Source organism: Macrobrachium nipponense, chromosome 4 (genome assembly GCF_015104395.2).
Source record: "Macrobrachium nipponense isolate FS-2020 chromosome 4, ASM1510439v2, whole genome shotgun sequence".
NCBI lineage: Eukaryota > Metazoa > Arthropoda > Malacostraca > Decapoda > Palaemonidae > Macrobrachium > Macrobrachium nipponense.
The window spans coordinates 38,953,920-38,967,998 of NC_061100.1; the positions used below are offsets into that span (position 1 = coordinate 38,953,920).

Here is a 14,079-nt window from a genome sequence, read left to right on the forward strand (position 1 = left end):
TCAAGGCCACCGAAAATAGATCCATCTTTCGGTGGTCTCGGTATAATGCTGAATGAGCCGCGGACCATGAAACTTAAACCACAGCCCGGTGGTGGCCTCACTTATATCGTTGCCAGACGCGCAGTTATGGATAACTTTACCCTTAAATAAAAATAAACGCAACGGAGGCTAGAGGGCTGAAATTCGGTACGTACGATGATTGGAGGGTGGATGATCAACATACCAATTTGCAGCCCTCTAGCCTCAGGAGTTTTTAAGATCTGAGGCCGGACAGAAAAAAGTACTGGCAGATAAATTGCAGACGGACAGACAAAGCCGTCACTCTAGCTTTCTTTGCAGAAAACTAAGAAGTCAAAACAAATAAAGACAAAGGAAGCACAACGTCATGGCCAGGTATAGAACTGAAACGACGGCGACCTTACAAAGTAGGAAAGACCACACCTACAGAATAGACCTTGGACCACACGGCTTCAGTAGGAATACCCGGGAATCTTTCCATGACGCTAGAAGTGAGAATGGTGCCTCAGAAATGAATGACAGTTGAGCCACACTACTTTCTGAACACAGGATTTCCGGGCAAGTTGGTTGACGAAGTTTTACCGTAGAATTTTGATGAATATTCTTTCAGTGCGAACTCCCTGAAAATTATGTTTGTCACGTAATCCGTCTTCAATCCCCCGGATGTGTTTGTTTGTTGTTTATTTGGTTTTCTGTTTTTTTTTCTAGTAAGACCAGAAACGTCTTTGTGAAGATTCCTGCATCATTTCTTACAGATGACAAGCGTGACTCTGTTCCCTTGTGTGGTCATCTTTTTAAACTACTTCCTTAGCTTCCGTCATGCATTATTGCTCTCTATTTATCTTATATAGGGAGGACATTTAATGAAAATATTGTTAAAACTGCTTGCTCCCATTTTGTCTCAGTATTGCACTGATTGTGAGATATAGTAACACTGTCAAAATCAACGACATTTGCGGATAACTAATGCTGCTCTCTTTTTAAAACATGTTTTTACTATATTACTTATCAGATAATAATCTCATTAATATTTTCAGTTGTCTGTACACCAGTATAATGAACACGCGCGCAAACACACTCACACATATTATATAATGTATATATATATATATATATATATATATATATATATATATATATATCTATATATATACACATATAAGCGTCTTCATATATATATATATATATATATATATATATATATATATATATATACACATATAAGCGTATTCATATATATATATATATATATATATATATATATATGTGTGTGTGTATATATATATATATATATATATATATATATTATAGATATATGTATATGTATAGATATATATATATATATATATATATATATATATATATATATATTACATATGTATATATAGATATATATGTGTGTATATATTTATATAAAGATCTTGTATCGTCCTCTAACCACACATTCCCCACAGTTGAATTTCCCTACATTGCTTAAACCTTCCTCGCTCTTCTTAAGGCTTGTCCGTCTTTTCTTAAGGTGCAAGGTATCCATTAAACCTTATTTGGTAAAGACCATCCCTGAGTTGGGCTTCTGCATCCTGCAACGGGTTTAACAATACTTCACATGAACTGAAAACTCAGTTTGTCTAAAACATGAGGTTGTAAACAGAGACAAATGTTTTAATGCTTCTGGTTTTAGTCACCTTAGGAAATCGTACGAAGACAGGCAGCCATTATGCTGTTTTATTGTGAAATTTTCACATATGAAATTTAACCTAATAAAAAAATCATTCAGTTTTTCGAAATAACGAAACTGAAACTTTGTCCATTGACGAATTAATCATAAAATATTTTATTACGCTTTCTTAAATTCACTTTTTTTCATTAACCCAGTTGCCTGAATAAGAAATGGAATGTTAAAATTGACTTAACAGGATTTAGGCCAAGTGTTAATTATTTCTAAGACAATGTGATTGTTTAAATCAAAGGTTGTTGTGTAAAATTCTACAGTAATATCTAATCACGTCTCACTTGCCAGATATTTGCCACCAAAATTTTATTATATGAAGCTGAGATTTGCCACCAAAATTTTATCATATGAAGATCAAATTTTCCTCATAATCACGCTTCACTAGTGTGGCACCCAGCACTAATAGTTATTAATATCTTCAAGGACAAATTATGCTTAAAGGCATATGCCCATATCAGTTTCATTTTGGGGGATAATCTCACAATATTTTGATAAGCAAAACTGCATTTCATCTATCCACGATTTGTATCCCAAAACAGCACTCGTAGTTTGTTGATCATCCGGTATTATCTCGAGATAATATTGTCGAGGTAGCTTTGATCTCAAGTGACCGTAACAAATACAGAAATAGCATGCAATATCTGTCGTCAAAAGTGCCGGTAAAGAGAAGCATTCTGTGCAACCGTTGCACCGCTGTCTTGTTCACCCGAGAAACATATGCAATGAGCTCTGGAATTATTGGGACAACAGCCTCTCTCTCTCTCTCTTAGAAACATGTGCTAAGAACTCTAGGATTGTGGAGACAGCAGACAGACAGTCTCTCTCTCTCTCTCTCTCTCTCTCTCTTTAGAAACATGTGCTATGAACTCTAGGATTATGGAGACAACATTCTCTTTATATATATATATACTATATATATATATATATATATAATATGATATATATATATATATATATATATATGTATATATATATTTTATATATATATATATATATATATACATATAGAGAGAGAGAGAGAGATAGAGAGAGACAGGAAGAGACAGAGATAATATTTGTAGTTCTCGTATTTCTGGAGTTCATTGCATGTTTCTAGAGTTTGCTGCATATATTTCTAAATGAGAGAGAGAGAGAGAGAGAGAGAGAGAGAACGTATGTTGCCCACATAATTTTAGAGTTCATTGCCATTGCATATGTTTCTAAATGAGAAAGAGAGAGAGAGAAAGCGCGCGCAAAAGGAATTTTTCCCCCCTGATTTTCCAGTAATGAATCATTCAACAGAATTGTGGCAGTAATCGTTCATATTAATACTCCTCCTGAGCTCCTATTTCAGTCTTTTCGTCTTCGTGCTGTAGTTCTGAGTGAACTCCAGGTCATTTTTATCGATGCTGTTCTTAATATTCAATCATCAGAGTTCCCTCTACATTAATTCACTTTTTTAACATAAAAGGGAGCAAGCAGAGTAAAATAGCGTAGATTAAGCTGAGACATTTTGGGTCTCTTCTCTTCTAAGTTCATGACAACACTTCTTCATGTCATTTATATTAGATGATTCAGGAATAAGGCAAGAGGCGAGAGAAAGCTCATTATATTTAAGGGGAGACGAGCGGGAACCAATGGTTTTTGGTTTAGCCTAGAACCAGCTTTCAGCGGGAACCACTGGTGGCTAGTCTAGCCTACAACCAGCTTTCATGATTCACACGGTTCCGTCCATATGGCTCCTTATTTTATCTTTAACACGGTTTCCTTTTTTTTTATTTACGCACAGTCATTCTAAAATAAGATGCTAGACCAGTACATTTTTCCATAGAGAGGAGGTATGTAATTTTATCTCGTAGTTTAATAGCGTAATACCCAGTGCACTATCTTGAAACCAGACAAGAGAAGGTCAAGTGGCTTTAGCTGGGCCCATTGCTCGGAAAGCACTTGTGGTATACCGCTAAACGGCTCGAGAAGAAGAAGACCGACCTTACAATTGAGGTGAGGTAATATTTGGCTAAAAGAATGCTTCTTTTTCATCTTCCGCCAACATTAGTCCCAGTCTCCCTCTAGCCTGGATGACTCGAGTCTTCCTTTTCATTATATGGAACGTTCCTCTTTTCATCTTCTAAGAGCAATTTTTATAGTCGTCCAAAAAACATTATCAAAACGAGAAAAATGACTACATAATCGAGACGCCTGTTATCGCTGACGAGATTACTTCAGCCATAATAAACCCTCATGAAATATCAGACATGCTAAAGACAGCGCAGAAGAAGAGAACAGTTAGCGCTATCAGTATTAGGACGATGAAAAATCACTGGCTTTCTATCATGATCAATTACAGCTGCAGTGTGGGGTCTGCGGTGGGAGGTTGAAACCAACATTCTTTGGAAGCTTGAATTTCAAGTCAATGGCCCCTGTGTGCTTGTGTTATGTGAATAGGTTTCATCTACTGAAATATTGGTAATAATAATTACTGTGTATTAAGCTTCACAACAATGCAAACCCAGTTGCGGATATTCTATCGTAAAGAGTAAGGAGTCAGCTATTCCTTTTTGAGCGCCTTTTATTGGTAGTCGTGTTTTAATCCCTTCAAGCAAGTTGCGTTCGAAACAGGATTTCTTCAATTTGCATACAAAAAATCTTTTATTCATTAGAGATATGAGTATCTTTAGCTTCTTACCTACTAAATATGAATTCTCGATATGAGCAAAGATTTAGCAATGGAAGTTTGGATAAAATATATCTCATTAACAGAAAATATCACATTTTTAAGTTTGAGTGAAAAAAAAAAATTAAATGCGGAAGCAGCAATAAAATATTAAGCAATTCTGCCGTTAAGCTAAAAGGATTTTATATTTCCATACAGTTACAGCTTCTCTTATGGCTAAAACCGTCAATGGTGTTTAATTATATATTTTTGAATGTTGTAAATAACTGGTTTGTCATGCAATAACCGAATACCCCTCGTATTCCATATTTGATGATTCCTAACCGGGAATGGTTCCCTAGCATACACACACACACACACACCTTTGTAATTGGTAATACCTTTAGTGCCTAGTCAGGATATGCCGTCGCCCCCGATTAACACTTGTTGTAGTAACTTCTTGGCTGTCTGCGCCCGTGTCCAGATCACATGGATCAACTTGTGTTTTGTCTTTCTTTCTTTCTTTTTTCTTTTTTTATCGAATGAGGCCTCGAAGATGCCAAGCTAGAGAACCATTCGGTAATAAGGACTAGATCCACATCAGAGAAGTTCGTGTTTGATGTCGATGGATGACTTGAAGTTGGAATGTTAGAAAACCAACTGATAAAGAAGGACTGAGCCCTCCAGGCCCGTGTCACCTGTTTAAATGGGAGCGTTCAGTACCGCCAGCTCTAGTCACTGTATCAGCTTGACTTCATTTTACGCACGGTATCTGTCATTCCTGATTAAGATTAAGAAACACCTGATAGCTCCAAAGACTGTGACGTCATCCGTGATACCTCGTTAGCATGAAGCAATCCATTGTAGAATCTTTTAATAACTATATACTTCATTAGCTCACGAAACTCTCAACTGGAAACCACACCTGTTTAACGGCTAAATTCTGAAAAATATTCAGTTGCCGATTTTACAGGAAGTTATGTCATTGTTTTTCAGTAAACGTCAAGTGAGTATAATTATTCTACGTTTTTCATACAGTCTTATGTATCTATTTCTAAAGGAAAGGGGTTCATTTTTCATTTCATCAAGCCAAGCAAGTCCTGATCCCAAAGATTCATGTAGAAGAGCGATTCATGCGCTGCGGTTTGTCGGTACAATAAAAACAACCAAAGACAAGCACTGCAGTTTGTCGTTACAATAAAAAAAAAAAAAAAAAAACAACCAAAGAACGATAAAGCTTTACAGGATATGAATACGGCATAAACATATACCCAAGTGTTACGTCAAAATGACAGTCATTTGTTTCTTGCGTGCGGTGTGTGCTGCCCCGTAGTACATCCGCGCTTGTTCTTCTTCTTCGGATTAGATGAAAAACGCGCTGCCTGTGAAGGAGTTTGGTGGTGAACGAAACCTACGTAAATACACCTTTTGTCAGTCATTTAGTTTGATAAAGTTAACCAATCGTCCTTCAGTAGGACAGACGCCTGAACGGGGAAGGTGAAAGAATGGGCCTAACACACCTCTCGAAAAATGGTACATTTTAAGTCAGTGATAACAGGAGTAGGGAGAGTTCCAGAGCTTGATCGTAAAGGGGAAGAAAAAGTCTCAGAAGTTTTTCAAACAGACATCTGATATATTCCATCCCATGTTTAAATGACGTCACAGTTAACGTAATATCTTCAAACATGTTTCCATTTTCGCAGGGTCCAGTGAATCACCTGCCTTTCTTTACGAACTGAATCTTATATATCAATCCTAGTTACTTTCCACTATGCAGGATTGTTGTTCATTTTTTTTATCACTGTCAAGTTATCTCCTGATTCATGATCTAATCTTACCCAAGGTAATTCGGCCATAATTGACTGTATTCTCAGTCGCTTACTGAATGACAGTTGCCGAACTATCAACTGATATATGTTACAGAACTGTTATCGTCGAGTGTCGATTATCGACAGCAGAGATATATAGAAGGTTACGCTGGAATGGCTATTAAGTTTTATCTTTCAGGCGAGTAGAAAATTACCAATTGAAGCGTGATGTATGTATTTATAAGATATGGAATTCATTTCTTCATATTTACTTAGCAAAATTGCTAATTAACTGAAAAGGAGTCTCTATCGTCTTCTGTGTTCCCGAATTCCATAAGCTGCCTATAGCGTTAGACGTTCCCTTGAAGATACAGCAATACAATTTGAAAGAATTAAGTAATATATGTTACTTTAATTAGAGGATGTGAAATATAGGTGTATTGATAAAAGGCTGCAATTTTTCTTATCCTTTAAAATTAGACAATTTATTCAGAAATAAATACATCACCAACCCTTGGTATGTCCTTAAATATTCGTTAAGAAAAGAAAAAAATCAACAGATCGTTGGAACACCCGTCAAGCTATTTCTTCCTTTCATTGGTTTCTCAAGGTCAGCCATTCATGCGTTTTGTATATGATTCCTGTTTCCTCAGAATCATATAAGCTTCCTGTTTTCAAGCAGCGGTTTGATATTGTTTGTAAGGCTGGTAAACCGTTCCTTATTCTCTATTATTATCATTATGATATTTATGGCGCGCTACACGCGCTGGAACCTGGCGCTTCTGTGTTGTCTTCCCTACCCTCCCGATCCACTACCTACCTCGCCCTAACCTTGGCAGACAAACAGGTTTGCAGGAGGAGGGTGGATGTACCTTCTCCCCTTACCCTCCATTCCCCTACCACCCACGCCCCCAACCTGGGCGGACAAACAGGTTTGCAGGAGGAGGGTGTATGTATTCCCTACCCTCCCCCGCTTCACCCGGGGTGGAAAACCGGTTTGGCAGGGGGTGGGGTTGCTCTCTCATGTCTCCCCAACCGTCACCCGGGGGAGGACAATCAAGATGCACTCGGTTATTATTATTATTATTATTATTATTATTATTATTATTATTATTATTATTATTTCGTGAGACTGAGAAATTGCAGTATGAAATAAACGGAATCCAGTCGACCATTTTTTATCATGAAGTTTGCTGGAAAGAGGGTCTTATTCCAAGCTATTATTATTATTATTATTATTATTATTATTATTATTATTATTATTATTATTATTATTATTATTACCTTTGAGCTGTCGGCTTCTTAGGCCTTAACAACCTTACCCAGATGCCTATGACGTTATTGTTTTAGTTGTTACATTTGGTTGGCCTTATCATAACTTCTTGTAGGAGTTGTGAGCAAAAGATTGACAGGGCAAAAGCAGTCACCCAAATATCATTCGATGCAGCGATTTCATTTCCATTCTGTTTTAATCAGAAATCAGTTATCATCAGCAAATTAGATATAGTTTATGATTTGCGCTTGATCCGTATAATCACTCTGACGCAGGGATATTATGTCTTTATCCCATTGTGGGAAATATCTGATAACCCTCGTACGTGTATCGCAATCCACTTGACGCGCGCCAGCGGCTCTATCGTATGAAGTCATCCAAAAACTCTCGTACTTGGGCTTTAATCCCTTCGACGTCCATTAAGAAGAATTTTTTCACTTCAGTCTTAATCCCTGTTTTTTTAAACGATAACGGCTAGATAAAGGACCCCCAAATCTCCCCTTATCAACCTCCGGCAGAATAATAATATTCGAGAGATTAGTTCTACGGTATCGAAAATACTTCATGTGAAATAACGGGGTCTGAATATGAAGGTGTTTAGTTACGTTTTTTACTCAAAGATAAGTTTTCGCTGGACTGAATCAGTAGTTTAGGATTTGCACAGCAGAAGTAAGACCTATTTTGTATCTATTTACCTATATAATAATAATATAATGATAATAACAATAATAATAACAGGACTCATGGAGAAGAACGTGCTATTAGAAACAGCGTAAATAGTGAGAAAAGTGATGGACTCCCAAGGAGGCAGGATGCAACCCGGAACCCCACACTATAAATACCACCCAGTCGAATAGCATGACTTGAGATCGACAAAATAATAATAATAATAACGTCATTTGCATTAGTGATGACATGTGCAACAGATTTTACCTGATAGAGAACTTTATACGTAGAAGACTCGTGAATTTTATTGGACGTTTAAGATTCTCAAAATCTGACAAGTTGTCCTTAACCAGAATATTACATGCGATCACAGGTAATCACTACGAAATTTTCTTTATCTTACTGAGTAGCGCGATTAACGTTTTCAACTGTGTAATTTTAAACTGGCTCTGCCCAAAAAAGCTGTCGTTTGATATAATTTATATATATAATATATATATATATATATATATATATATATATATATATACACGTATATATATATATATATATATATATATATATACTATATATATATATATATATATATATATATATATATATATATATATATATATACATGAATTTTAATCACATCAGCGTGCATCAAACTACCAATTCGCTCTACCTCGGAATTAATATATTGTCATATATGTTAACCGAAAATATATTGATTCCGAGGTAGAGCGATTGGATATAATATATATATATATATATATATATATATATATATATATATATATATATATATGTGATCTTATGTTAAGTATGCAAATTTTTGCTCTTTTGTTAGTCGTAAATTTTGTTCTGAACAGAATGAAACGAGGATCCTTTGTTGTATTGTTGAAAACGAATTATGCAGCCTCCAAGACTTTTTACAGAGAGCGTTCTTTATCTTATCAAGCCATTTAATCCACTAATAACCCCAAGGCCAAGGTCAGCTCTCAAAACTACTTCGGTCTACAAATGCTATGGTGCATATATCAGAGATGCGCTATCGAATTTTCTCTACAGCGTATAATACTGTATGAGCCGCTGTCCATGAAACTTTCAGCCACAGCCCTGTGGTGACCACTATCATGGCTAACTTAGACGTTAAATTATATAAAAACTACTGAGGTTAGAGGGCTGCAATTTGGTACGTTTGATGATTGGAGTGTGGATGATCAATACACAAATTTGCAGCCCTCTACCCTCAGCAGTTTTTAAGATTTGAGGGTGGACAGAAAAAGTGTGAACGGACACAAAAGCCATTTCAGTAGTTTTCTTTTACAGAAAACTAAAATGAATTAAATTTATTGGCATCATCCACATTTTTTATCTCTTTTTAACTATGTGAATAAAGCCTCATTTAATTTATTTAAAAGGAGATGAATCAAATGTTGAATTTGGAGATATGATTTTGTAGATCAGTATAACATTTCATTATGTAAGTTAACATTTATGTGAGACACATAAGCACAAACACACACACACATATATTCGTGTGTATGTGTATGTATGCACGCGTGTGTACAAAGAGAGAGGAGGGTGAGAGACAGACAGAATATAGGAGTGAAAATTAGTCATTTTGTGGAATTATTAAAGTTTTTAAAAAATAGATATAACTTTAAGCTTGGGCCAAGTTTCGACCAATTTGCTTTTTCTTTAAGACATATCAAGATGACGACATAAACAGTTAAGGTGGATAAGTTCCTAATTGTGTTTCCAGTATGTTCATAATGGTGTCTTAGCTAGTTTTTTTTCTGAACGTAAGACATTTTAGTATATAGCAATAACCATAATGGTGTCTTAGCTAGTTTTTTTTTTTTTTTTTTTTTTTTTTTTGAACGTAAGACATTTTAGGATTTAGAAATAACCATAATGGTATCTTAGCTAGTTTTTTTTCTGAACGTAAGACATTTTAGTATATAGCAATAACCATAATGGTGTCTTAGCTAGTTTTTTTTTCTGAACGTAAGACATTTTAGTATATAGCAATAACCATATGGTGTCGAGTTTTTCTGAACGCCCACAAAAATAACCATTTTAGCATCTATTCAAAAAAAAACCATAATGGTGTCTTACATAAGTTTTTTTTTTAACGTATAAGACATGTAGCATTTAGCAATAATATAATGGTGTCTTAGCTAGGTTTTTTCTGAACGTAAGACATTTTAGTATATAGCAATAACCATAATGGTGTCTTAGCTAGGTTTTTCTAACGTAAGCACATTTATTATATAGGCAATACCATAATGGTGTCTTAGTAGGTTTTTTTTCTGAAGTAAGACATTTTATTATATAGGCAATACCAATTATGTTCTTAGCTTAGGTTTTTTTTTTTTTCTGAACGCAATACATTTTAGCATCTATCAAAAAACCATAATGGTGTCTTACATATTTTTTTTTTAACGTAAGACATTTTAGCATTTAGCAATAATCATAATGGTGTCTTAGCTAGTTTATTGGAACATACTACATTTTATCATCTATCAATATCCATAATGGTGTCTTCAGTAGTTTTTCTTTTTTTAATATGGCATTTTAGCATTCAGTAGCAAAAAAACCATATTGGTGTCTTCGATAGTTTTTTTTTCTGAACGTAATACATTTTAGCATTTAGCAGTAACCATAATGGTGTCTTAGATAGTTTTTCTGAACGTAATACATTTTAGCATTTAGCAGCAACCATAATGGTGTCTTAGATATTTTTTCTGAACGTAATACATTTTAGCATTTAGCAGCAACCATAATGGTGTCTTAGATATTTTTTCTGAACGTAATACATTTTAGCATTTAGCAGTAACCATAATGGTGTTTTAGATTTTTTTTTCTGAGCATACTATATTTTATCGTCTAGCAAAAGCCATGTGGTATGCCAACTCCATGGGTTAGCATAGATGCTGACTGCAATAATTGCAGATCAGTCATCATCGTCCTGAAACTTTCTAAGGTCCCTGAAAAGCTTATCTTTTAACTAAAGTCCTTCAATAAATATTTTCAACGCAGGTACTATAGTAGATTTCACATCAACCGTACATCTGATTTCTAGGCCAGTCTCTTACGACGCTCCTGGTTGGCTGTTGGTAAACTAATCACAGGGCTGGAAACTCTCAGTCTCTCGAGAGTTCACATAGGCAGGATGTATGTGCCACCTCTCCTGAGGGATACTTTTGAGAGACGTACCCCTCAGGAGAGGTGGAACATGCATCCTGCCTATGTGAACTCTCGAGAGAGACTGGGAGTTTCCAGCCCTGTGATTGGCTTATCAACAGCCAATCAGGAGCGTCGTATTGGACTGGCCATGACATCAGATGCAAGGTTGATGTAAATGTACTATTGTTGCTTGGTATCCAGTTTGCGTCCCGGAAAGATTTTAGATATCTTTGATGAACTTTATTCAATTTAGGTTGATATTACTTAGCATCGACCACCTAAGAGTCTCCTAAATGTATGACAGTCCTGTAAGACTACAATCATTGTCAAAGTTCTGATGAATGTCACTGGCAGGAAGCAATTAAGCATCACAAGTGCTTCATTGTTTCCTGCAAGCATACGAGTTGTCAAAAAAGTTCATTTTTGAATTCCATGGGTTTATTGAATGGTTTATGTAATGGTTCCATGTCAATTTTCAACAGTGATAAGGCTGCATTAAATATTCGGTAATCTGAAAAGTGAGGAGCCCTAAAATTCATCCATAAGTATTTTTTCAATCATATTTTGCAACAAAGGAAAATCTCTTGTGCCATTCTTTTCCTCAAAGCAGGAAGCATCGAGTACAGACTTCCCTTCCATGATGGAAGGTTCGTCACTCCCATAATCATAGTCCCACACTCCACCGCCATCCAGTCCTTGCTTGCACTTCCTCTTCTCTGATACCAACCCAACAAAAATATAGGTTTTAGTTTCCTGTAATAGAAAAGTATTGAGATGGCTTTGTCTGTCCGTAAACACTTTTCCTGTGCGCCCTCAGATCTTACAAACCACTGAGGTTAGAGGGCTGCAAATTGGTTCATTGATCATTCACCCTCCAATCATCAAACATAAAAAAATTACAGCACTCTAGCCTCAGTAGTTCTGAGAGTTTCATTCAGCATTATACATTATACCTAAATGTTTTTCAGCGCATTTTTCACTGGTTATAATGATAGACCTCACTACGAGCGAATCCACATTCACAGATTGCGTGGAGCAAGCCAAACGAACCTCCTGATACTCATCGATGCTTCATTATTTTAACCTGTTATTTTTGCTATTCCTAATATTATTTAATCACGGGTTTCCAGAAGATTATGAATTGACACGATCACTAAAAAGGCAAATATCATGGAAAATCATACATGAATATCTCTGTGATTATAATGATTTCATACTTACTTTTAATGAAATTTCTTATGGCCGTCAATTTCCAATCACGTCATCTCAAATTCTTGTGGCGTCCCTTTCCAAAATAACGAATAAGATAACGTGTCAACTATGAGTTTATGTGTTTTGCAGGAACTGTAAAACCGGAAGTAACGTTGTTCGTGCCATTTCGAGATTGAACTGAAATGATGTAAAGAATGCGGCTGCCGCCAAATGTTACTAAATATGAAAGAGAAAGGTTATTTAGTCTTTCAGATGTGTTTCATGTGTAATTCCTACTTCAAATCACTAATTAAAGTTGTTTTCCAACTGAGTTACTTTATATTTTCAAATAAATGCATTCCATGCGAATCATCTACAGTACTTTAAACTATCCATTAATAAAAATGAATTGCATTGTTTCTTTAAAAGCCTTTTATTTTGTCTATTTTAAATATTAATTATTTCCCTTCATACACTATGCTTCCCTTTAAAATTATGAATTTTTAATATGGCCCTCGCACTGAAAAGTTTGCCCACCCCTGGTTTAAAGAGATTCGCATAAAGAAAATTTAAATAAATTTGTAAACAGAGAAGATTGGAGAAACTCTACGGGATTTAAGCAAAGATTTTGTTTTTAATCCATTCAGTAGCAAAAGGTCTTCACAGCATTCCGACTACTCTCTTGCGTGGTGAAGTTTACTCGTTTTCACAGATAATTTGAACAAAATGAACAGGGAAAGTGGATTGTGGTAGAATGTAAATAAAATTATACAATTAAACGGTGTGGAGTAATAATGACCAAATGATTATAAATACAAGAACGATTATCCATCTATAATAATGACATGCAAATGGATTCTTCTTGTTTGTCCTTCCCTGGGGAGACATGACACAACCACCCATCCTCTGGAAACCAGTTGGTCCCGCCGGGATGGGCTTGGGTAGGTAGGGGAACGGGAGGGTAACGGAGACATCCACTATCCTCCTGCAAACCTGTTTGTCCGCCCAGGTTGGAGCAGGGTAGGTAGGGGGAACGGGATGGTAGGGGAGACATCCACCCTCCTCTTACAAACCTGTTTGTCTGCCCAGGTTGTGGCAGGTTAGGAAGAGAAATGGAATAGTAGTGGAGCCATCTGCTCTCCTCCTGCAAACCTATTTGTCCGCCTGGGTGGGGGCGGATTAGGAGAGGGAATGGAATGGTAGGGTAAACATCTACCCTCCTCCTGCCAACCTGTTTGTCCCCCCAGGGCAGGAGCAGCTTAGGTAGGGGAACGGTATGGTAGGGGAAACATCCAACCTCCTCCTGGGAACCTGTTTATCCACCCCAGGTCGGAGCAGGGTAGGTAGGGGAGACATCCATCCTTCTCCTGCAAACCTATTTGTCCGCCCTTGGTGGGGCGGGGTGGGCAGGACAGGGGAATGGGAGGGTAAGGGAGACATCCACTATCCTCCTGCATGCGTGCCTGTCCACCCTGGACAGAGGTGGAGCTGGTAGGGGGTCGGAAGGGCAGGGGGGACAGCAGCGTTGCTACGCATGTGCCAAAAAGCTCGCATGTTTATATTATACTTTATTTTTTAATTA

The 14,079-nt window shown here is 36.5% G+C and overlaps 1 protein-coding gene across 2 annotated transcripts in view; it reads right to left on the reverse strand.

The window, feature by feature from the left end:
- LOC135210872 (UNC93-like protein) overlaps positions 1 to 5,098 on the reverse strand; it is a 36,347-nt gene extending 31,249 nt beyond the window's left edge. For both annotated transcript variants that reach the window (XM_064243784.1, XM_064243783.1), the window contains exon 1: positions 4,784 to 5,098. The gene's annotated coding sequence lies outside the window, so the exon portion shown is untranslated. The remainder of the gene's footprint in view (positions 1 to 4,783) is intronic.
- Between the last annotated feature and the right edge of the window lie 8,981 nt (positions 5,099 to 14,079).